This window comes from Grammomys surdaster, unplaced genomic scaffold (assembly GCF_004785775.1).
Source record: "Grammomys surdaster isolate TR1022 unplaced genomic scaffold, NIH_TR_1.0 141, whole genome shotgun sequence".
Classification (NCBI taxonomy): domain Eukaryota; kingdom Metazoa; phylum Chordata; class Mammalia; order Rodentia; family Muridae; genus Grammomys; species Grammomys surdaster.
Genome location: NW_021604599.1, coordinates 10,114,885 through 10,139,557, shown reverse-complemented (window position 1 = coordinate 10,139,557; position 24,673 = coordinate 10,114,885). Strand labels below are relative to the sequence as shown.

General features: G+C 38.4%; 1 protein-coding gene and 1 pseudogene across 5 annotated transcripts in view; one reads left to right on the top strand and one right to left on the bottom strand.

Annotated features, from left to right (window-relative positions):
• Trpm3 (transient receptor potential cation channel subfamily M member 3) overlaps nucleotides 1-24,673 on the top strand; it is an 818,801-nt gene that overhangs the window by 81,938 nt on the left and 712,190 nt on the right. The window lies entirely within an intron of this gene.
• Nucleotides 12,558-12,679, bottom strand: LOC114618411 (annotated as a pseudogene).

The window sequence follows — 24,673 nt, the reverse complement described above, 5'->3', positions numbered from 1 at the left end:
TATCTATCTATCTATCTATCTATCTATCTATCTATCTATCTATCTATCTATCTATCTATCTATCTATGTGTATTGTGTGTGTGTGATAAGACAAAGTTATGATTATTTTTTGTGTGCTACTAAGCCATGGCTACATTGTTCAGAAGAATAACTACCCGTGTTGACTGAGAATGTGCCCTGTGCCAAAAGTTCACAAAGACTATCCAGTCTAATTTTTACAGCAACCTATAACAAGTGCTGCCCATTTTTTATGGTTGTGAAAATGAGGATCTAGGAAGTGAAGTATCATGTCCATAGAGGTGAGAAGGAGCTGTGATCTGAACTGAAACTCATCTTCCTGCCCACTTCTCTGGTTCACCGTCTGACATAATGGTTCAGTCAAAAGTACGGGGTATGTAGTCTGTATAACTGCTTCTGGTGGCTTGAAGGCTAGCTTGGTCTCTGTTTACCTTGATTTCATCACTTGCTGTTGCCTGGAATGGCACTTGCAGGGACATTCTTTAAGATTGAGAACACAGCAAAGGCTAATCAGCCCATCAGCTGCCAATCAACTGCCAATTGGATTTCCTAGGTGGGTTCAGGGTTTCCTAAGTGTGACAGGCCATTTAATATGGATGCTGATATAAGTTTTAATTTTCCATTAAAATATTTTATGTTTGTAAGGAATGATTTTTGTTTTTTGAGGGGAGGGTATTTGGGAGAGTGGTGGAATAAAATAGCTATATAGTCCCATAAAAAAAAACAGTCTATGTTTTATCAATATAAATGTGTCTATCAGTGGCTTCTAATGGCAAAGCTTTGTTCCAGCTCACACTATATAACTGAGTTCATTGTAGAATGTTAGAGACCACAGACGGAGGGAGGGGTATTTTAGTGGATCTCCTAAGTACAGTTAATTGCTTCTGCTTACACATATGCATACTTTGTTGGGGGTTGGGGACTGAGGTAATATTCACTTGGCTTCAATAGACTATCTTAGAAGGAGGTCATATCAGTTCCCTGGGGCTACCATGGCAAATGGCCACAAACTAGGAAACACAAAGCCACAGAAATAGTCACTTCACAGATGTTGGCTATACATATGACATCTAGGTGTTGGTAGGTTAAAGCCTTCTGAGGTCTGAGTGAACATTTGTTCCTCACCTTGATCCCCATTTCTGGTGTTTTCTGATAACCTGTGGCTTTCTTTTTCTTATGGAAATGTCATTTCAATTCCTACTTTTGTCGTAAAGCTGTTCTATGTGGAGGCCATTGTGCATATTTGCCACATTTTTAAAGGAAATTAATGTGTGTCTTAACTGGCATTGTTTAGGTTTATTTCACCTTATTTTTACCATTTTTTTCCTGAGGTATAATCTATCTTTGTTAGATCTGGCTGCCTTGGAACTTTCTATGTAACCCAGACCAGCCTTGTACTTATGACTGTCTTCCTTTGTAAGCCTCCCAAGTGCTGTGATTATAGGAGTTAGCCACCATAGTTGGCTATCATTCTTTTAAGAGTTGCAATGATGCTTTATTGCAAGTTGGTCATATTCCTTTGGGCAACAAAATTCAAACAACAGCAGAACCACTGAAGTGAAGCTGGGCCAGAGGATTAAAAGGGAGAGACACAGAGGGAAATGCTAAAGAATCCCAGTGAGTTATTCTTTTTGAATTTTAAAAAGTGTCATATTCCTTTTTTTGAGCTTTTCTTGGAGGTAAGAAAGGGTAGATCTCAGTAAGCAAAGACATAGGAAAGATAATGGCTATACATTACTTAGTTTGACATGCTAATAATATTTAAATAACATACATACTATTTGGAAAAAGCCATAGGATTTTGATGATCTCAATGCTTTGGGGAACCTACTTATTTCTACCACCTGTGGCAATATTAGGGTGGGAGATTGGACCCACAGGAGCCAACATAGCAACCAAGTTTACCTAACTAGAACATTTTGTATGGTTTGCAAGTAGCCTCCTAATGCTGATTGGGACAGGGTGTCTTAGACATGAATAGAGTGAGATACCTTGAGAACAAGGTTGGCTCTATATTTATATGTGATAGAGCACTGGGAATATCATTGCTGTGATGACAAAAAGAAAGGATAAATTAAAAATTGGCAAGCTATATTTTTATCTAATTCTTCCATATTATTTGAAATAAAATTGCTATCTGCAATTCTTCTGGTTTGGTGGGTGCTGTAGAGATGCCTCATCCTTTAAGAGTGCCTACTACTCTTAGATAATCCTTATATCCAAATGGCAGAACATTACACACATATATGTGGCTGAGTGTTTGGGAGAGTCAGAGACATTGTTTATGGGACCTTCCATGTGCCACCATCTCAAATATCAGCTAAAAGTGAAAAGGTGGTCCACATGTGGAGAGACTGAAGCATATAGAAAAGTTATAGACAGAGCATAGCATGAACAGTGAAGAGCTCAGGAAACTCAGAAGATTCCCGATATATGAGACAATGAGATTCAGGGAAACTGGGACAGGGGTTGTAAAGAACGCCAAGCTTCATCACGAAGCTTAGCTCTTCATCTTTAAAATTAAACATGTCCTCTCATCTTCGTATTAGGATTCATCAAACTCGGAAGTGTTTGGAGGAAAGGAAAGAACCCTGTCCTCCCAAGTTGATTTTGGTCATGATGTTTATCATCACAGTAGAAATCAAAGTACAACAAATACCATGTAATCATAATAAGCTGTGTTTGTCATAGATGTTTACTGACCATCTTGAATTTTGCTTATAGATTTTTCACATCAGATCTTCTGCTGTCTATTCATACTTCTGAGCTTTACCACTTTGTAATCTTTTGTCTGTTTTTTATTAATTAGCTAACAAAATATAATGAATTAAGTAAGTAGTTAACAACAATATCAACCAACCAATACCCCCCCAGAGCTCCCACAGACTAAACCACCAACCAAAAAGTACACATGGAGCTACCCATGGCTCCGGCTGCATATGTAGCAGAAGATGGCCTCGTTGGCCATCAATAGGAGGAGAGGCCCTTGGTCCTGTGAAGGCTTGATGCCCCAGTGTAGGGGAATTCTAGGGCACAGAGGCAGGAATAGGTAGATGGGGGAACACCCTCATAGAAGCAGGGAGAGCGGGGATGGGATAGGGGGTTGAAATGTAAATTTAAAAAAATCCAATAAAAGAAAAGAAAAAAAGAGAAGTGCTAAGATAGTCAAGGATATATTGCCAGCAGGCAAAAGTCGGGAGCATTAAGATGTAATGCAGAAAGTGAAGGGACGAGGTGAAGAACGAAGAGGCTGTTGAGTAAAGAAAGTGGTGAGAATAGGGTCAGACCTTTTACTCTGGACCAGTGTTCATCTGACTGATTAATCACTGGTTGAGATTTTGATTTTTACTTGTGGGATAGAGGCTGGAATATTGTTATTAGTAAATTGTAGAAGATGAAAGGCTTGTGAACCCTGAGTTTTGACTGACTTTCATTGTTGGAGACACACCAGGAGGCAAATGATTCTATGGACTAATAAACTGGTAGCTCTTGGTAATGTTAGGAGGGAGCTAGAAAAAACATGATTAGATCTAGAGATGGATAACAGTCAAGGGGGCTTCTGATGCTGTGTGTGTATTTGTGTGTATTTGGGTGATAGAGGCTAGCTATTCTGGAAGCAGTCTGGAGGACACAGGCTTTCCACGGTTTGTGTGTTGGAGATGCTCAAGTGCTTCGATGAGGGTCTGGGACCTTGCTTAAAACAGAATGTATGTTGAAGGAGAATATATTTTGAGGTGATACTTGATGTACAATGGACTCTGAGAGTCAATCATCCAGGGGTGGTAATGCTCACTTATGGGTCTTCTTTCATACATGAACCAGGCAGGTCCTGGCAGCCCAGCATTGAGATGCCATTACTAAGGTACTTTGCATCAACTACATAGGTCATATGGAATGACACATCATAGCTTTTTAAAAGAGTAGAAGGAGAGAACCATCATTTTCACTTGTCCTAGTGATAGCTCTATACCAGTGGTTCTCCTCCTTCCTGATGCTATTACCCTTTAATACAGCCCCTCACGGATTGACCACCAGCCATAAAATTATTTTTGTTGCTACTTCATAAACTGTAATTTTGCTACTTTTATGAATTGTAATGTAAATATCTTATATGTAAGATATCTGATATACAACACCCACGAAAGGGTCATATGACCACGACAGGGGTCATGACCCACTGTCTTAGTTAAGATTATACTGCTGTGAAGAGATGCCATGACCAAGGCATCTCTTATAAGGACAACATTTAACTGGGGCTGGCTTACAGGTTCAGAGGTTCAGTCCATTATCACCAAGGTGGGAGCATGGCAGCTTCTAGGCAGGCATGGTGCAGGCAGAACTGAGAGTTCTACATATTCATCTGAAGGCTGCTAGTAGAATACTAACCAGGCAACCAGGACTAGGGTATTAAAACCCACTCCCACTGTGACACACCTACTCCATCAAGACCACACCTACTCCAACAAGGCCACACCTTCTAATAGTGTCACTCCCTGGGCTGGGCATATACAAATCATAATATCCTCCTAAATTTACTCACAAGAGTTCTATTTCAACATGAACACTGACAAACTGAACTACAAGCTCTCTTCTAAATGGAGAACATGTAGTTTCCTGTAATGACTCTAAAGCTCCTATGATAATCCTGTGTGCCCTAACTCTACTGAGTTTATTAAAGAGACTAAATACATTCATTGTTTGCTATCTCCAAGAACAAACATGTTCACATTAGCATCACCATTAGCAGGTCTTCTCTTCAGGTTCTCCTTTAAAAAGGACAGGATTGTTTTGTTTTTTATTTTTAATAAGGAAAGGTTATGCAATCACATCATGTCTTGGCCTTTTCAGCCATGAATTCTGAACTAAAACAAATCCTTTGTTTTTTGAAGTTCCTGTCTTCCAAGATGCTTAGAAATACCTTCTTTGTGAGCATGGAGGTCATCAACCTTGTAGCTTCATCATCAGAGTAGATATCCGTTCCCGACATGGCTTCCAGTTACCATTGTTTTGAATGTCCTTTTAGTAGAAGATGTATCTTTCCTTCTGACTACAGATCATGCTTATTAAATTTGGAATGACGTAAAGCTTGCAAATTACTTGAAGTTAGATGTCAGAGTTGCTGAGTTCATGGAAGGAAGACGACAAAATCCAAAATGCACAAAATGAACTAAATTAGAAAGAGCAGAATTTAAAAGTCAGCAGATACAACATTGCCTAAGGTCAGCTAGATAAGCTTTCATGCAAGGCATTGTGAAGACTGTGATGACATTTGTGTATGCAGTTAAAACAGTGAGTTCAAGGCTGCATTGAAAGCCATTGACATGAGGTGAACTTCACCAGTAGAAGTGAACTGGATAGCAGTCACCCAGTTTCATTCAGGGAAAAGTCAGATCACAGATTTGTTTATATCTCTAGCATCAGTAGCACCACTGGGCTGTGGATGGCTTGAGGACCAGGAGCCTGACCTTAGTACTGAACAGTTTGGAACTTGGTGTCACTGAAGAAATTTTGGAAGAGTAATTTCTTTATCAGTACCCACAATCCTGATACTATGAATGGCCAGCGTTTAGCCTGGAATGCATTGAAGAGAACTGAAATGCTGTAAATTGTGACTTTCCATATATTGTATGAGCAATTTTCTGACTTATTTGTGAATATGTCTCATGACAGTCTTTCCATATGAGACAAATCATATGCAGACAGTTTATAATATGCCATCTGTTGATGAGCACAGATCATCCCAGTGTTGGTAAATGCAAATCCTTTGAGTTTATGCAAGTTGATTTTTGAAGTCCACACATGTGCTACGATGTAAACACTTGGGCTGTGGTGAGGTAGCATGGCATCCATGCTATTACTTTCCTCTGTCCAGTCAGAGACAAACACAAAAACAGAAGTATACAGTCTTTACTCTTGGGGAATCCAGGGGGCCCAGGTTACCTTGCAGTACACTGTGTGGGGAGAGACTCTATTGTACAGGCTCTCTACAAACATTCTCACACTAGTCCAAAGAAAAGACACCCAAGTTCCTGATTGTAAAGATATGTTTCAGTGAATCTACAAAGAACTAATTTTAATGTATGTTAATGTTCTTTTTGTTTGGGGACAAATTTACAAAGTCAAAATTCTATAGTGCTGTGTAAAGTTAGTCTCTGTTAAAGGCAAGTTTTGTTTACTAAATGTGAGGCAGACCCCACCACAGTGGTAATTTCAATCCTGAATTTTCTGGATCATAAGTTGTTGAATCTTGGTTTCTCAATATTGGTGGAGCCTCTAAAAATGTGTATCTGTGTTGTGTTTGGGGGCAGACATTCTATCTCTGTCTACTACAGAACCTCTACATCTGTTAAGCCTCTCGAAGAATTCAAGGCTTTAACAATTAAAATCAGAGATCAATAATAACTTTCCTCAGTTGAAATACTGGTATAAACTGGATCCTTGCACATTAGGAAGGTAATTTTAGAGCTACCCTCAACACTGGAGGGTGATGTCTTTCTGAATTTGCATGGAACTGTCTTTTTAATATGAAGGACTATTGGAACAGGATGCTAAGAAATGATGAACTTCCCAGAAGAATGTAATACTCCTAAGATCCAAGAAAGTGAGATTTCAGTTTAGAATATGTTTGCTTTTGACATCACACTTTGCCTGGACTAACTCTTCTCCAATCACTTTACCTAGGGCACATTATAAGCCATATCCAGTGGGCATTCTGGAAATAACATACCCTGATCATTCTGTCAGAAATCCTAATAGTTTTCAGAAAGACCAGCTATCAAACTGAGGATCCAAGTGGCTACCTGAACTCTAGAGTTTTTGATATAATGTCCCTGTTTACATGAGAAAGATAACATTTTCTTTGAGGATTTAAAGAATGAAATGAATTACACATGGGAGAAATTACTTAGGTCAGCAAGAACAACTAGCTATAATGAAGGAAAGCAACAGAATGTTGCTCATTTAAAAATTCTAGTTTAGAAAAAAACACGATCAGAAGAAAAACATGAAAGGTATTTCTTTGTCTAGCAGGTAGAGGAGCTGTCGGTAAGATGCAGCAACAACATAACTAACCTATATTTTTTTCTATGACATGTCTGAATAATCACTAATATTTGTTGGCATCATTGATGTCATTGTTCACTAAAATGTGTACATATAAATTTTAAATCATTACTATTAGAGCAAAAAATTTTAAAGGTAATTCATCTTTTATAGGATTTAAACTATTCATTCCCTCCAATAATCACAGCCAGGAACGGCTTTCATTGTGGTTTAGGTCTCTATGTAACTTGGCCCTTTTATAGAAAAAGAAACTGTGCCCTGAAGCTTCTGAGGGTCATTCATTTAGACCCTTTCCAAAGGGGAGCAGAACACTCCTTGGGAAATATGCATATGGTTGCTCTATTCGAGAAATCTCATTTGCCTTTCCAATTTCTGGAGAAATAAGCAGTTATAACATGATCTTTAAGCATTACCTGCTAAAAGATCTAACATTTCATTTTATTCTCATCAGATAAATTTCTTCTCAATGTCAAGTTGTGGTTATAGATTAGAAAATTTTCTGTCCAGTGGGTAAAATTTTAAGTTGTTGATTCAAAATATGTTTTAAGATTTAAGACTATTTAAGTACTGTATACCTATAAAACAGTTCCCTCCCATACATGAAATAGTGCATTTCAGCAAAGGTAATGAGAGAGAGAGAGAGAGAGAGAGAGAGAGAGAGAGAGAGAGAGAGAGAGAGAGAGAGAGAGAGAGAACAAAGATCTTCTTGGTATGTAGGCAGAAATCAAAGGAAGAAAACCTAATTCTCCCAAGGCAATAATGCAGGTTCTTATCGGACATTAATGACCAAGATGTGTTACAGGAACATGTGATGTGAACTGAACACTGATCCTCGATTAGTCATGTCTGCCTTTGTCACACTAAATCCTCTTAGAACACACACATGAGTGTCCAGGAAACTTATTGTCCAAAGATGAACGTCTTTCAGTGGCTAACATGCTAAAGAGGGTGTGAGGCCAGAGCAGAAGGGGCACATCGGTACTGTCTGGTAAGAAGCATTGTGAGTGTTCATCGGAAGACTACAATCCTCCGTGCCCCGACCATACTTTTATAGGTTTACTAATTAAGTACTCAGAAATGTTGTTTCTTAATTCAGAGTTCTTTTATTTCTCCATAGACTGCACCATTCCTGGAAGTAGTACAATATCAGGTTGATGCAATATCCTATTCTGTCTCCTACCTTCAAAAAGGTCTATTTAATATGTTGAGGTTTGACAGAATTCACTTGTGGTTTGGCCATATGTCCTTTCCAAGTGATGGAAAAAATATAATATGCTCACCATCATACACAGAGTCGTAGAAAAGAGTTTGTATCTTGACAGCAGCCCATCAGAACCATCAGTCCTCTAAAGCAGAAAGACATCCCCATGCCTCTCTCATCTTTCCTGAACATCACTCTGTGTGTGTGTGTGTGTGTGTGTGTGTGTGTGTGTGTGTGCCTGTGATATGATTTATCTCTCTTATCCCATCTGTTCACTGCTAGAGGCTGCCTTTTTATGTTGCTTTTAAAATCCGAACACCAGAATGGACATGCCTGGCTCGTCTCATTGCAACTTTTAGATCTTCTGCTATTATTTGTCTTGAAGCCACTCCTTTTTTTTCAGTCTCCTCCAGTTTCATTGGCTCAATGCTATCACCTCTTCCCTTTTCAGAAAGCTAGCTTTCTTTGTTGGTTTCTCTCTCTCTCTCTCTGTCTCTCTCTCTGTCTCTCTCTCTCTCTCTCTCTCTCTCTCTCTCACACACACACACACACACACACACACACATTTGCACACGTACTCTTCCTTCCTTCCTTCCTTCCTTCCTTCCTTCCTTCCTTCCTTCCTTCCTTCCTTCCTCCCTCCCTCCCTCCCTTCCTTTCTTTCCTTCCTTCCTTTCTCTTTGTTTCTTGTAAAAGTAACTTTTATTCACCTGTTAATTGTTTCCAGGGCCTACTGCCTCCATCTGTTAACCTAGCCCTATTTCTGGAAGCTTCTAGTTTCCATGCAGTCTAATTTAGGCCTAGAATATTTTCAGCCTCTGAGACTTGCTGCTGAATAAGCTCACCCTATCTAATTCTTTCTGACCTCTGGCTGGCTGGTTCAACTTAGCTGTTGTGGCTCAAACTCCTCTCCATACTGACTGATGCAATCTGGCTTCTCTCGGTTTCTGAATTGCTTTGCTTGGTTTCAGAGTAACTTTGGCAATCTGTGCTGGGTTGTAGTGTGCATGGGTAGATTTGTGGGTCCTGTGTTTGGCCACATGGCTAGGGCCTCTCATAGGGACAGAGGCACAGGCGGGGAACTGGGGCTCTTGGCTTGGGGGTCCCCAGGCCAAAAGGCATCTGGGAACCAGCTGGTTCTCAGGCTCTTGGACCCTGGCCCAGATGCCCCTGGGGATCTGGAGAAGGGCAGAGAATGAAGTGGGGGCATATGGGCTAGATTGTCCCACAGCCGAAGAGGAGAGGGGGAAGGATGAGCTCCGGCTGCATCCAGCAGGGATGAGAGTTCCTGGCTTGGTTGCTGCAGCTCACTCCGCTAGGTCACAACTGGCTCCACTTGGGTGGCTGGAGATTGGTATGGCTGGGAACAAGGAGAGGACTCAGCGGGAGATTAGGTGGCACTTTGTGAACTGAGACCTGCTCCACTGTTCTCCACAGTGGGTTCATGGTCTTAAGATATTTATTATCATTGTGGAAAATAGATGAAAACTATACATACCCCTGTTTCTCAGGACGGGCCTGAGGTTAAATACCTTTTGCAAAGAGGCGGGTCTGGGAAGGAATGTTTAATTAACTACACTCCTCTGGCCTTTAGGTACCTCATTAATATGGAGATCTGTCTTGAAGCTCTGTGGCCTGTAGTCATTACCTCTACCTGTGGAGAGACTAGAGGACAGTGTCCTGTGTGACTGAAAGACCTACCCTATGGAGATCTATGGCCTTGTGTCAGGAGCCAGGAGTCTGGGAACGTGGCAAAATGCATGCTGTTCCTTAGGATCACCTGGGGTCTCCGGCGATTTCTAGGCTAGTGCTTGACCAGAAATCAGGCTGTCCTTTCACGATCCTACAAATTTGTTCTAAACTTCTGGTTCCTTCTCATTCTCTGGCTCATTCTGTCTTCACTTGCGTCTAGCTTGTTCTCTCTCTGGTCATGTTGGACATACTTTACAGGTATAGACTCTGGTGTCACTATGAGACAACCTCCCAGCAAATTCCCTGATTCTCTGGCTCTTACATTCTTATAATCTTTCTGCCCTCTCTTCTACAATGTCTCCTGAGCCGTAGGTGCAAGAGTGTTTGAGTGTTTTGTAGGTATGTCTATTAGGACTGAGCTCCACATCTCAGCGTATTGATTGACTGTAGTTTCTTGCAGTGGTCTCCATCTGTTTCAAAGAGAGGTTGCCTTGATGAGTGGAAAGACTACACTTACCTGTGGGTTTAAGAACAAACGTTTATAGACTGTTGTTAGGAATTATGCTGGTTTAATAAATCTGTGATTGTACATTCCCTCCTAATAACTATTATTTCACAAACACCGATTAGTTAGCTAGAGTACCAGTACCAGGCACGGTATCACTCTTGTTAAGCAGGTCTTAAGTTCATTTAGAGAGCTGTTGGTTGCTGCCATAGTTTGTGTGCCACTACTGCACCCATAGAGTTATCCCGCTATGAGTCTCCTCGGTTCATAAAGACGCTTCTTAGTATGTTTTACCTAAGTAATATGTTTTTTAGTCTTTAACAACCAATATTAGCATTTAACTATTTTAAAGAGTTTAAGCTTCTTATTTGTACATAGTGTTGTATTTCCTGTGAAGCTAGCTGTGGAGATTAACTCGCTCCCATGTCAAACCTTTTATTTGCCCATTTTATTTATATTCTTAAAGTACATTTCTGAATACATGGGAAAAAACAAACCATTAAACACTGGTTTAGTTATTGGTAAAGAGGAGACACACAAATATAAACTGTTTTCTATCTGTATATCTATACATCTATCTAAAATAAAAATGGACCTAATAGGAAGACCCAAAACTGCACTGTTTTGATTTTTTAACTTCTGTTGGTTCTTTACAAATTTCACATCATGCACCCCAATCCCATTCTTCTCCCCGTTTCTTCCTATTCACTTCTATCCTTGCAACCTCCCCACCAACAGAGAAAAAATTATGCAAGCTATAATGTGTCACAGTGTGTAACACAGTATACCTTTTGTTCACATTTCTTTGTGTAAAAGTATTCATTATAATGACTCCTTGGTCTGGTAAGAGCCTTCTGGCTCATTCCTCCTTTGTTACTGGAACCTCATTGGGCTTCTCTCAGACTTCCTTTTATCCTGTGTCATGGAGATCCTGTAGTTTTGGATCTGTAGGACCAGCCCATTCACTCATTCCAGCAGTTGATTGATGGGGTAGATGTTGGGATGCATCAATTCAAAGCCCTGGATCTGGGCCCAAGAGGTATTAGAGCAGATCTGGTAAGGAACAAGGTCAGTTCTTCTACTCTCATGATTTTGGGGCCAGCTCTCATGCCGGCCATAGATGGCAAAGGACAAGGGAGGGGACAAGGGCATCTCTCCCTTGTTCAAACCACTGCCCAGCTGACAAAAGTAAGGGCTGGCTAACCCATATTCACAGCCTCAGGATTGTTCTCTGACCGCCAGAGTCAGCTCTACTCTGCTGCCCAGGAGAGATTCAGGGCCTGTCTGCTTTCTGAAGTGCTGCAGATGGTCAGGAGCAGGGATAGCTCTCCTGTTCTCATGACCACAGGGCCAGGTCTCCTAACTGCCACAGGTGGTGATGGGTGAAGGGGAAGGAGGGCCAGATCTCCCATGCTTCTATCCTCAGGAGCCAGCTAACTGGCAACTCCTGCAACGTGTGAGAGCCTGCCCTCCAAGTACTACAGCAGGCTAGGGGTGGAGCCAGCTCTTCTACTCTCATGCCTCCAGGGCCAGCTCTCTCACAAAGCCCAAGTAAAGAGTGAGGCAAATTCTGCACAGCCCTCAGACATCAACATGTCCCCAGGCAACAGCCCAGACCAGGGATGTCTGCTTAGTCTTTGGTGGTAACAGACTCCTGCTGCTGTAGGGCCATGGATCCAGACATGGACCCTGGTAGTACCACAAGCCAAGACCCCACCATGGTTCCCAGTGATGTCACTGGTTACTCACATCAGAGTGCTTCTTACTACCCACAAGTCTCCTCCAGTTCTGCCTCTCTTCATGATACACACATTCTTCTCTTTCTCTTCCATTTCTCCACCACTTACTTGTCCCTCTTAGTGGTACCCAGGGTCTCTGATGTTTGACGTTGTCTGAATAGTGGTCTCACCAGCTATATCCTGCTTGTTCATCATGGCCCTGGAAAGGGGTCATGTCAGGCATGATCTGCTCTTCCCCTTAGGCCCACATGTCACTTGACTGGTGGTCATCTCAGGCTAGCTCCTTGTCAGAACCCCTTGGAACCAGACTGGTAGCCAGCTTAGGCTTGTTTGTTCAGGGACTGTTAGGCTACTAATCATTCAGATGTTCATAGGTCAGAACATTGAGGGGACACAGCCTCTCTCCTCTGCCACCTACTGACTCATATGTGGCACAGATCAGTTTCAATTTTTAAGTGCACATTTAATTGCATGCACTAAAATGAACAGATTTCAATTATATCATTTGGTATTTTGGAGATTCACTCTTGCTTTATGTGATAAGAATTTCTTCCTTGTTAGCAATAAGTAGTACTCTTTTGTATACATATTTGAATGTAATCTGTTGATGCATCTAGTGGTAGACGTTTATTCCCATACTCAATATTTTCTTAAAAATGTTGTGTATTTTTTGTCTAACTCTTTAAAATGATATATACTTTACATTTTTTGAAAAATATACTTAATGGTACAATTATTGTCTTTAAATTTCTTATTAAATTTTATACTTTTCTTTCTCTCATGTGTATGTATGTGTCAGTCTGCATGTGTGTGTGCGTGTGTGTGTGTGTGTGTGTGTGTTAGGATGATCTGTAGGTATTGGTTCTTTCCTACCATATGGGCTTGAGGGATCAAACTCATGTCACTATGCTTGGTTGCAAGTACCATTTACCACTGAGCAATTTTTGGCTCCTAAGTCTTTTTAATAAACATTTTAAGAAAATTGTGCTAAGTACATAGCATTCGAGCTTCTTCACACTTTTGCCAACACTCTTCAACTTTTCAGTGGAAGGCGTTCCTGGAAGTATATGATGTAACTGGAGCTTTAACTTTCTATTCCCTGATGATTAATAAACTTAAGCATATTTTGTGTTGCTAATAAAAATTCACACTTCTCTTGTGATTTGTCTACTCGAATCTTTTGCCATTTTAAAACTTGAATTGGATGTTTTCCTCAGTTTTGAACCATAGGAACAAATTACATATATATATATATGTATATGTATATACATATACATATATATACATATATATATGCATATGTATGTATATATATATGTATATATATTTTTTTTCTGGTTAAATCCATTGTTAAACATATTTATTGTGAATATTTCGTTCCCATTCTGCACTTAATCTCCTGGTAAATTCACAAATTCAATAAATATAGTTTTTATTACAAGCTAGTGTGTTTTGAATCCAATTGAAGAAGTCTGGGAGTTCAGTGATGTGATACTATTTTCTTTTAAGGATTTTTAAACCTCAGATTTCATATTTCTCCAATGTTATAAACACTGATTTTTAATCTTGTAATTTTGGGCATCTTTTGAAAAAAGTATAAGTCCAATCAAATATTCAATTTTCACCATCTTTCCCCTGCTAGTTTTAATGTTTATTGACATTTCTTATACCATGGATGGTTTAAAAGTATTAATTATTTTATAATTGCTTCTGTTTCTCTCTTAACCCAGCTAGCTCCGAAATAATTGAAACTGGAGCATTTTATTTATTTAGCAAGCTTTAAGGGCACAACATCTGAGAAGTACTACTATATTTTACTCTTCTATAATAGTCTATGTACCTCCCAGCCAAAATCCTGGACATATTTGCATTTTATGGTTTTTTCTGCTAGAGCTGTTTTCTCATAGTGTCTCCCGCTCTCCCTCCTCCTCCAGTCTCTGTTTCTCTCTCTGTATGTGTGTGTGTGTGTGCGTGTGTGTGTGTGTGTCTCAATCATTGGCTGATCAGCTTCTTTATTAACCAATCAGAGAATAATTGGGGAGCAAAGTTTTTCAAGCAGATATAGGGGTATAAAAATCATCATTTGAATAATACAAGGATAATCTTTACACATTGCACAATAACATTATACCAACACGAAGGTGCTTGATTTCCTATATTACCATATTCACTGGTTCTTGTTATGTTTTAGAAGGGCTTCCTCACTCTGTCTACCAGGCTATCATTTATCATTCTATCCATCAACTGTATTCTATCTGGTTAGCTTGGAACAATAGATTCCTGTATATTAGGTGCTTTATAGTAAATTGTGTTCTTTTATTTGACTTCTGGATTGTTCCATATATGCTCAGTGTGTACTGTTTGGAGCTACATATTTCTTTCTTTTACAATAGTTTCATCATTTAAAAATAACGTTGGTACTTTTTTGCTTTCTAAAATGAGTCAAGCTCATCTTAAACTTAATGTACCCCTGCTGTGCTCATCTATTCCTTCCAAGATCCCCGGTTCCTTGGTTCATTCTACAGGTAAATGTTTTGAAAAGTCTTCTGAATATTGAATGTGCTCATTGCTACAGGGAATAGTCTTAATTGAATGTTTTTCTTTAGTGGGTTGAGGCTGAATATGAATTTATACTAACCTTTTATCTTTATGAATTTTCTTATGAAATTATTTAAAAGGGTATATTCATTTCATGCCAATGTCATAAGATTCTTCTGAGCAATTCTCTCTTTAATATTTAGATTAAATATTTACATGAATGTCTTTAAATTATTTTCTCAGTTTTGACTTGGTTTATGATGTTTATTTTGTTTATTTAATAGGAAGTGTTACAAAACTATTCTCATAGATTAAAATAAAATGTTCTCATAAATCGTTTTTCTTACCTTCCACTTAGTTTTGGTAATTTTTATGTATATTTAAGGCTAAGAAATTAACATTGGTACATATTTAAACTAAACAGTATTTTATCCAAATCTTCGCTAACATCTGTTTTCTTTCCTGCGATCATATATTGCATTTGGTCATAGTGCCTTCTTTTCGTCAATCTTTGGTAGATTCACATCTTTCCTTGTCTTTCATCATCTGCATAATTTGAAGTATACTACTTGTCTGATATTTTCTAGTGACTCGATTAATGTTTTGAGTCATAAAAATTCTACCATAGCAATAGTGTGTTCTTTTCAGTTTCATATAGGGGGGACATGGTAATAATGTCATATTATTTGTAATTATAATTTTCATTTTTTTAGTTAAAGTCATGTCTGACAGGCTTCTTTGAAGTTATTGTTGCTTGATTAAAAATAGCAAATGTGTGGTAGAAGATGAATTAAGTCCTATGCAAATGTTCTGTGTCTACTCTAACTGCCTGTAGTGGAATAACCATTCTGTGGTTCTTGCCTACAGCAATTATACCTGTAGTGTTGCTATACTCATTTATTACTTCTATACTTCACCATAGATGTATTGGTATCTTTCTCCAATACCGAGCTATTTCTTTCCTTCAGTGAAAGGTCTGCTTGCTAAGGGTGCTCATTCCCTGTTTTGTTCCTGATTTTGGTCATTGTCAATAGGAAAAAAAATTTAGGTATGCATATGAACACATGCCTCGCACCGATTCTTTACCCTTTATGATGTATATTGTAGCCTGTGGGTTCTTTTTCTCTTCCACCATTCTTTGTGCTTTTTCTACCCTCTCAACTCCCTAACAATGGTTACAAGAGAAAAAAAGGATAGCGGGGTAAGGGGATGACATTATTGTTAGACTACTTCCTGCTGACTAGGGGTGTCCAGTCTTGGAGGCAAGTTTGACCTTCACACCACCAAGATATCTAATTTCTTCTTCTTCTTTTTTTTTTTTTGCTCTTGACTACTTAACAAACTGCAACCAACAGCAACCAACAACCAACCCCAACCCACCACCACCACCAAACCCACCTCTCAGAGATCTAGCATTTATATATCCTCTGAACAGTCCCCAGAATTTCAAATGTCACACTCTTGAATAGAGTATCTGATGCTCACGAGTCACACTCCCACAGAGCATGAGGCAAATCATGGTCAGCTGAAGTAACCCTATATACCATACATGGGATTAAAAAGAAAACACATTATCACAGTATTTTTATGTTTTCAAAGAAACCAAAATTCTCACTGTAGTATATATATATATAATAGTACAGGCTGGTATCTTTGGCCCAGGGGAGAACCTCTAGGTTTATTTTTACTTTTATCATGTCTTTGCTAGGATTTTTTTTTCTCAGTCAGTGATGAGCGTGCTTCCTTTAACTACAGTGAATTTTCACATTACTTTTCACACATATAGTTTCAGAAACGCTAAACCAAATTCTTAAGAGGAACAAATTTATCACCTGAAGGATTGTTGTATGGGACTCTTTACCTCTACAGCTTTACCATGTTTATGCAAAACATTATTTTCAATGTTTCCTGTCCTTTGTTTGAAATATGCATTTTAGTATTTTGATTTTGTGTTATTCTAGCAGTCAGTTCAACTTTGTTACTATATGAGTCAACAGTTTATTGTATTTTTTTGTTTATTGTATTTTTAAGTGATACTTAAATATATGGTTCTACCACAGTTTGTCTGGCATTAAAATATTAATATGCCCTACTTCTGTGAACATGTGTTGTTGTTTTTATTAGAGGGAACTCAGAGGTTGTTGCATTTCATCATAGGTTTATGAGAAACTCAAAAGGCTTCCAAACTGGCCTTACCACCTACCACCTTGTCTTCACACTGCAGAATTGCAGCTTGCCCCTATTTCCTTGCAAAACAATTTTCAATGACATGATTGTTCTCTTCTCCCACACTAATGGAGCCAGAAGGTGAACGTTTTGACTGATTTTATGTTAAGTATTTTTTATACTCATTGTATCTTCTTTGTGAAAGATAAGATTTGCAACTATTTGCTCTTAGTCTACAGATTCTCTTTTAATTTTTTTAACTTCTTAATTTTGCCATATAAAGCATCTTACATGCCCTCAGCCAACGTTATAATGGATAATTTTCTAGAATATGGATCTTGTATCACATTTGGAAAGCAGTACCTGATACATGGATTACACAGGATGATTCACCCATTTTCCCCTCTACTATTTGGACAGTTTCATTTTTAAATTCATTTTTCATGCACTTTGAGTTTATTCTAGCATATTGCATGAAGAATAGATCTATTATTATCATTTTCCAGATGGCTGAACAATTACTCAAACAGTACTTAAGAGTATATCTTGGCCCTAGCGGTTTGAGATGTCACCTTGATCATGTGCTACATTCCCAGAAGTTGTTGGCTCTATTTTGGGCCTCTTATTCTGCCTCCTCTGTGTAGTCACACACCAGCACCCACACTCTGTTAGGTTAAAGGGAACATTGTATCATATTTCAATACCTCGGAGAGCTTTGTTTCCCCTAGAGCTCTTTCTGCTGCTTATAAAGCTACTTATATATAATTATTTTATCCTTTGAATATAGTTATCTATCTTTGGGAAAAAGATTTTTATGGTTATCACATTAAGCCAATGATTAATTTTGAGAAATCTGAGATCTCAATATTTAGGACAATAAAGACAATTACAAAAGTAGTTGACTCATTCTTGTGTATATCTTTTAAAGTTTTCTAAATTAAAAATCATTTCATTTCATGAGTATTTGTAAGTTGATTGTATATTTTAATTTATGAGTATGTTTATTGTTGTTTTGAATGAAGTTTTCTCTTATATACTATCCTTATAAATTACTTATGTAAGAAATATTTATCTTTGCATATAGGGTTTGATAATTGCCTAATACTTTTTTATTTTCATAGTTTACCATTGATTCTACAGGCATTTTTTGGATATACATTCATGTCATTTACAAACATACTTTTATTTCTTTTTTCATATCTAATTACATTGGTTCATATCTGCAGTTCAATGTTAGTATATGAATTTAAAGTATATTAAGCTTAACTGCCTTCTTCTTGGTTTTAGTAAGACTATTAATGATTTTCTAAGAATGAATGAAAGTGTGTATGTATATGTGCATGCATGCATGTGTGCATGTGTTTGTGTGTGTGTGTGTATCTATTGGTCTGTATCTATCTACTCCTATAAAGGATTATTAGAAGAGAGTGTTGTATCTTGTGAAAGCCTTTTCACATCTAATTGAGTGTTTCATTTTATAGACTGCATTATATCAGTTCCAAATTCTCATTAGTCAGCTACAGTTTTCCTGTCTCCTGAGGTCACCATTAGTCATATATCAATTTTATTATAGTTTACTTAACACTCGTCATAAGTTCTTTTTCAATTTTTTGCACAGTCATTTTTCTGAACCATTGTCCCTTTACTAAGAGTGGGTATTAAATGACTATGGGGAGAATTCGGATTCTTTTGTCTCACTGATGGATGTTCAGTTCTATTCTACTGCTGCCATATCATCTTGATCTTCCAGAAGGTTGGCTTCCAGTTTTTCTCCCAGCCAAGAACTATTTCTTCATCATGGCTGAGGTTTTCATTATTCAGGAACATAGATGTTTCACAAATTGAATGAGAGATTTACCCAGTCCCTCTGACATCTAGTGATGCTGCTGAAAATTTCCATCATCCTTTTTCCTGTCTCTATATATTTATGTCTCTGTCTCTACCTCTCTCTTTCTCACTAATTTATAATCTTAACATGACAATATGCAGTTACAAATTGTGCATTTGACAGCAATTTTATGCATATTTCTGACTGTCCATTTTGTAGGACCCTTCCTTGAGGAGTTTCCTCCTAGACTGATAATGTTCCAGTGACCACAGATGTGTACCCAAGTCTTCACATTCTAGTGAGTTCAAGACCTTCATCAGGAAGGATGAATGGCATCTTTAAAGAAATAGCCATAGACATGTGTGCCTTCTTCAGTAGATGACCCATTTCCATTCCTGGTTTGCTGCTGATCACTTGCCAAAGCCTCCATACAGGGGCAGAGTACTGTCCTTGGGATATTTATGGTTATGGTAGGAAGTTTAATGTTGTTCAAATGACTCTGACATTACTTGAATCTGGAGGGCAAGAACCAAGGTGAACGTGAATGGAATTAATCCCAAAGCTGGTAGCGTTGAAGAGTGTTGGTGACTGAATAATTTGACTGTTTTGAGTGAAATGGTTGGGAGTTGCTGGCCTGACCAGTCTCTCAGAATCCTGTGGTGACTACTCTTACATAGGTGAGCATAACTGCTATACATATGCTATATACACAGCTAGAGCCAAACAGGCACCATCTCTTTTCATTTCTAAAAGGATGGAGGACACTTGATATTGAAACCCCAAACTAGCTTTTAAATGTTGCATTCTTCTTGATGGGAAGCCTTACCTTTAACGGTAATTTAAGATAGTCCTTACATTCATAAGTTTAATTTGAACATTTGAAATATACATGGTAAAACTGTAAGAGAGTACTTGTTTTATAAAGGGTTATTTGCTTGTGCTCCAGATGATGCAGTTCATTGGTGGCAGAGACAAGAAGGCAGCTGTTTTGAAGATTTATTTCTTATATTATTTCAGATGGAAAAGGCAGCATTAGTTTTGGCAGTTGTCTTCAGCAGTGTTCCCTATCAGAATGCAGAGATACCATCATCTGTAGCTTCATCGAGTTATAAAATGTTCAGTGTGAGTCACATAATAGGGAGATCACAAAGGCACATTCTATTTTGAGAGTACTCAGTATATGAGAATTTAACTACTAGCTGTTAACATCAGAGGTAACTACACAACTTGAGAGGCACTGTGCCCTTAATGCCGGCTCTGTATAATTGGCCTTCAGATATATTGAAATAAAATGGAACCTAAAATAATTTGATTTTCCAATTTTCTATCCAAGAGATCAAGGAAGGACCTGGGTTTGTGATATGCGTAATAATTAGTCTTTTCTAAATAGAAAATCTTGTCCAGGAAAAGAGATGACTTGATGTAAGGACCAAGCCTCAAGCCTGAAAATGTATGGATGCATTCTTATTAGGCTTGGTTATAGTTGCTATGTACAGGCGTTTGGTAAGTCATGATCTTCTTAGTAAACCCCAAGTCAGTTTTATTCCACAGGCCAGTTAAAATTTCAACAGCAAATGCATTCTTAAATGTGGGCCTAAATTGAATCATAGGTTATCACCAGTAACTGATGCTTTATTGAGTGGTATTTTAAGAAACTCACTATTAGCATATAAAAACTAAATCAGGAATTGAGATAAATAGTTGGAAGGATAAAGATGATGAAACCAGTGCAGTAGCTGGATGTCAGGCTTAAAGCTAATTCTTGTGGAAATATAGAAGAAATAATATTTAAGAGAATTGAAGGAATAAATCAGATTTGGTAACCACGAGGGAATAGTTTGCTATTTTTTTGAGGCACTTTGGGGAGAGAAGAATGGTTGGTGAATAAGAAATAGCATAGCAAAGGGAAAACACAATTTGAGAGAAAGGGTTAGGGTTTAGAGATGTAGTGGAGCATAGAAATGGCTATTTGGAATTCCCTCTCATGGACGTGATAAATGGGCTGTTCAGACTGTGTGAGGCAGGGCTCGCCATCATCTGCAATAGAGCAGAGGATGCTGTGGTAATTCTGTGGCACAAATTTATAGAAACATTTCGTCTTAAAATATTTTAGTGCTATATATTCCAGAGTGCCTTTCTGTATTCAAAGTTGGCCTTTTTTCCTTGGCAGTTTGCACCTCATTTATATTAACCACACTGCAGCCTTTGAAATTTCAAAAAGCAAAAGAATTCCTTGGTTTTTTTCTGTACTGTGTGCTTATTATCATTCTGTAGAAACACACACACACACATACATGCACGCACACACACACACACACGATGTGAAGCAGGTTTAATATCAGATCTCACTTGATTCACAGTCTCCAGTGATTTGTCCAAGTAGTTACAGTGTCTTTTAATCAGTTGTTATATTTAGAACACAAACTTATCTCTCAATATGCCGATACATTTTTGGATTGATGCATTGTAAACCAGAGGAATAAAAGAACTTTGCTCTAAGTGTTTAAGAAGAGTATTTTTTCACATTCCACATAAGGGAACTTTGACCATTGCTTCTGGTGTTTTCTTTGTGAGTTTGCCAATAAGGGTCTGGAAATTACCCTCAGGCTCTCATAGGTAAGGAAAGTTCCATTTCTCAGATGTAAGCTAAAGTCTGCCTGTGGCTGTTTCATGTTATTGGCAAACCTTCTTATTTCCATGCATTGGATGAAAGTGAAGCAGTTACTGGGGCAGATGCTACTGGGAGCAGGTCCCAAGCTAGATTGCTTACCACTGCTGAATTATCATAGCACTGACATTTGTTATTTCCTAGTGAGTTCTGACAGGGTCCCTATGAGGAGATCGTGAACTCTTTCAAACCCAACCTTGTCCAAACCCCTTAGCAGGTTTATATTTTTTGCTGTGGTTCTATGTGTAGCTGAGTTTGCAATATCTGTTTAATCCCAATGTCACTAGAAATATTTGTTTCAAAGTTCCAAATTCTTGCCTTTCTTACCCTATGGAAGATGCTGAGGAGAAAGGCAACCCCATAGGAAGACCAGCAGTCTCAACTAACCTGGACCCCTGAGATCTCTCAGACACTGAGCCACCAACCAGGAAGCATACATGAGGTGGTCCAAGGCCCCTGACACATCTATAGCAGAGGACTGCCTGGGCTGGCCTTAGTGGGAGAAGACACACCAAACCCTAGAGAGACTTGAGGCCCCAGGGAGTGGGGAGGCCTGGCAGGGTGGAGGGGCATTCTATATTCTTCAAGATGCTTATTACTTTGTTCCTGGTTCTCTGCAAAGGAGAAATCAGAAATATATTCTGTGTTCTTTCTACTATAAAACAGTAAGAGTCTAATTCCTTGCTATCAGGAAAGTATTGGAAGGCACAAATTCTCACATTCAGAGATATTGTGGTCATCAGCAGCATAATAAGCAGTAGAGAGGCTGCATCCAATAAACAGACTCATTATCCTTCATTTCATGTAAATAAGCAGCTTAAGAATTTGAATTTTAGCATTGCCACTTATGAGCACATCCATCCAATGATCATACAAATGTTTTCCTCTCATTAAAGCGGGTCTCAAAAAAACAAGACTTTTTTGTTAACCTAATTGAATTTCTTTGTGTTCTTGAAAGTGATTGAACTATGCAACCATATAACATCTCAAGTTAGTTTTCAGTGATTTCAGACTTCAGGGCAATGAGTGTATAGTCTGACAGACATGAGCTACCTACACAGAGGCAGCAGGCCTAGGCTTTCAGAGGATAGTTTTGGGTGCTGTGTTGGGAACATGATCCAGCTGGTACCAGACTGAGGTTTCTAGTATGTTGTCTTTTTCCATTGTCTTGCTAAATTTGGCCCTCTTCTCCTCTCTTATATTTTCTTATCTGTCAGGTTACATCCCACAGTTTCTTCAAAACAGAAGATGTTACTTCCAAGGGATTTTCTGTATTTTATTTCTATGGAGGTTTATGCAGACTAGTGTTGAGTTGTTGGGTGCCCTTTACCCACCAGGTCAATGGGAATGACCCCTTAATAGAATCAAGGAACCACAAAACACATTTTCATCCATAATAGGGAAACAGTAACCCCAAATTTTGTGACTATGTATATAACTCCTTTTAGAAGACGCTATAAAAATCAAGGGTTTGAGGGTTGATGCAGGGAATTAAGATATGTGTTGGCTCACCTTCATCACTGCAATTGTCTTATTTACCCCTGACAATAGCTTCACCCCATCTTTCCAGCCATCTTCTCTTTACCCAATTTATCGAACTTGTAAGGTATATATATTAGTGGTCCTTAAGTGACCCTTTTGATACCGTTCCCAAAGGCTTGTCTCAGCTCTATGATGTTGAGATAGTCCATACTCAATTCTTCTTGATAAATTAAAATATCAAGGAATCACTGGATAATTAAAACCATCTTAGTCTGGTATCTGCCAAATACTTGGTATTGCATTAGATAGGCTACAAATTACAGACAATTACATTGTCTAATCATTTCTATCTAGGTGCTAATTTCAGATACAAAATAAATACAAAATGAGACTGAGCCATTGAGATGGTTAGTAATTAAATAGAACCACATTGATGCCATAGGGTTGTTGCTATTCTGTTTGTGTGCTACAAAGCTGATCAATTCAGTTCACTCTTCCTGCATGAGTGTCACTTTATAGCTTTTTACCCCAGCCTCTAGGTAATTGATATGAAGTATCTCCAAAGGCTCATATGTTTGAATAGTTAATACCTTGCTAGTGGAGATGCTGGGAGACCTTTTGCAGTTTAGGCCTAGCTGGAAGAAGGTCACTAAGATGTAGGCCTTCAAGCTTAACATCTGGTTCCAGCTTACCCTTAATCTATCTGCTTCCTATCTTGATGATAAATGTGTTAACTTGATCTTCCTGTTGCCATAGTAACAAGCCACTCCTGCACCCCTCCTTCCTCTGCTGAGATGGATTGTGCCTTCTCAAACTGTAAACCAAACTAAACTGCCCTTCTTCTAGGATGGTTCTTATTGAGTATTTGTTCTTAATGATGAGAAAAATCAATGAACATACAGAATGAGAATCTTCATACTCTGTCTTTCTCAAACATACACAACACAAAGTTTATAGATAAGTTTATTTGTTAGGTACTATAAAATAATAACGAACATTGACAAAATAGTATGACTTAGTATATCATAATGAAAGTAAGATAAATGTAGTCTTTCTTCTAAAGTACCAAATCAACCATAGGTAGTTGAAACTGTGGATGATGAGGACTATTATAGTATTAGTTTTTTTGTAGCTCAGCCCCATTCATTTTTTTCTTTGTGACAGTTCTTTGTGGTGTCACCTTCTGTCTCAGTTAGGGTTTCCATTGCTGTGAAGAGATACCATTATCAAGGCAATTCTTATAAAGGAAAACATTTAATTGTGGCTAGCTCGTAGGTTCAGAGGTTCAGCCCCTTATCAAGGCAGGAGGATGGCAACATCTAGGCAGGCATGGCACTGGAGGAGCTGAGAGTTCTCTTATATACCTCTTGGTCACAGGTACACAGGTATATAAATGTGTTTCTTTCTGCAATGGCATTGAAGATAATCAGTTTTTAAAATCTTTTTTTTTTTTTTAGAACAAGAACAGGTCATTCCTTTATTGACATGCATAAAATACATCACATTTTCTGTTCTGCTGATGCTATAATTCAATACCAATTCTCCAGCCACATCAGTTATGAGTATAAAGTATATCATGTAACCTCAATCTCTAACAGTGGAAGGCTTAAACAAGAATGGATGCTGCTAGAATAATGCTGCCCCCTTTGATGTGACAGCTGAGCATCCATCTCCCTCCCCCTCGGATGGCTTCTTCAGCATGTTAGAGCAGTGAGGATTGGCATAGTCTCAGAACCAAGTTAGAGTGAAGACATTGGCCACATAATACACATGC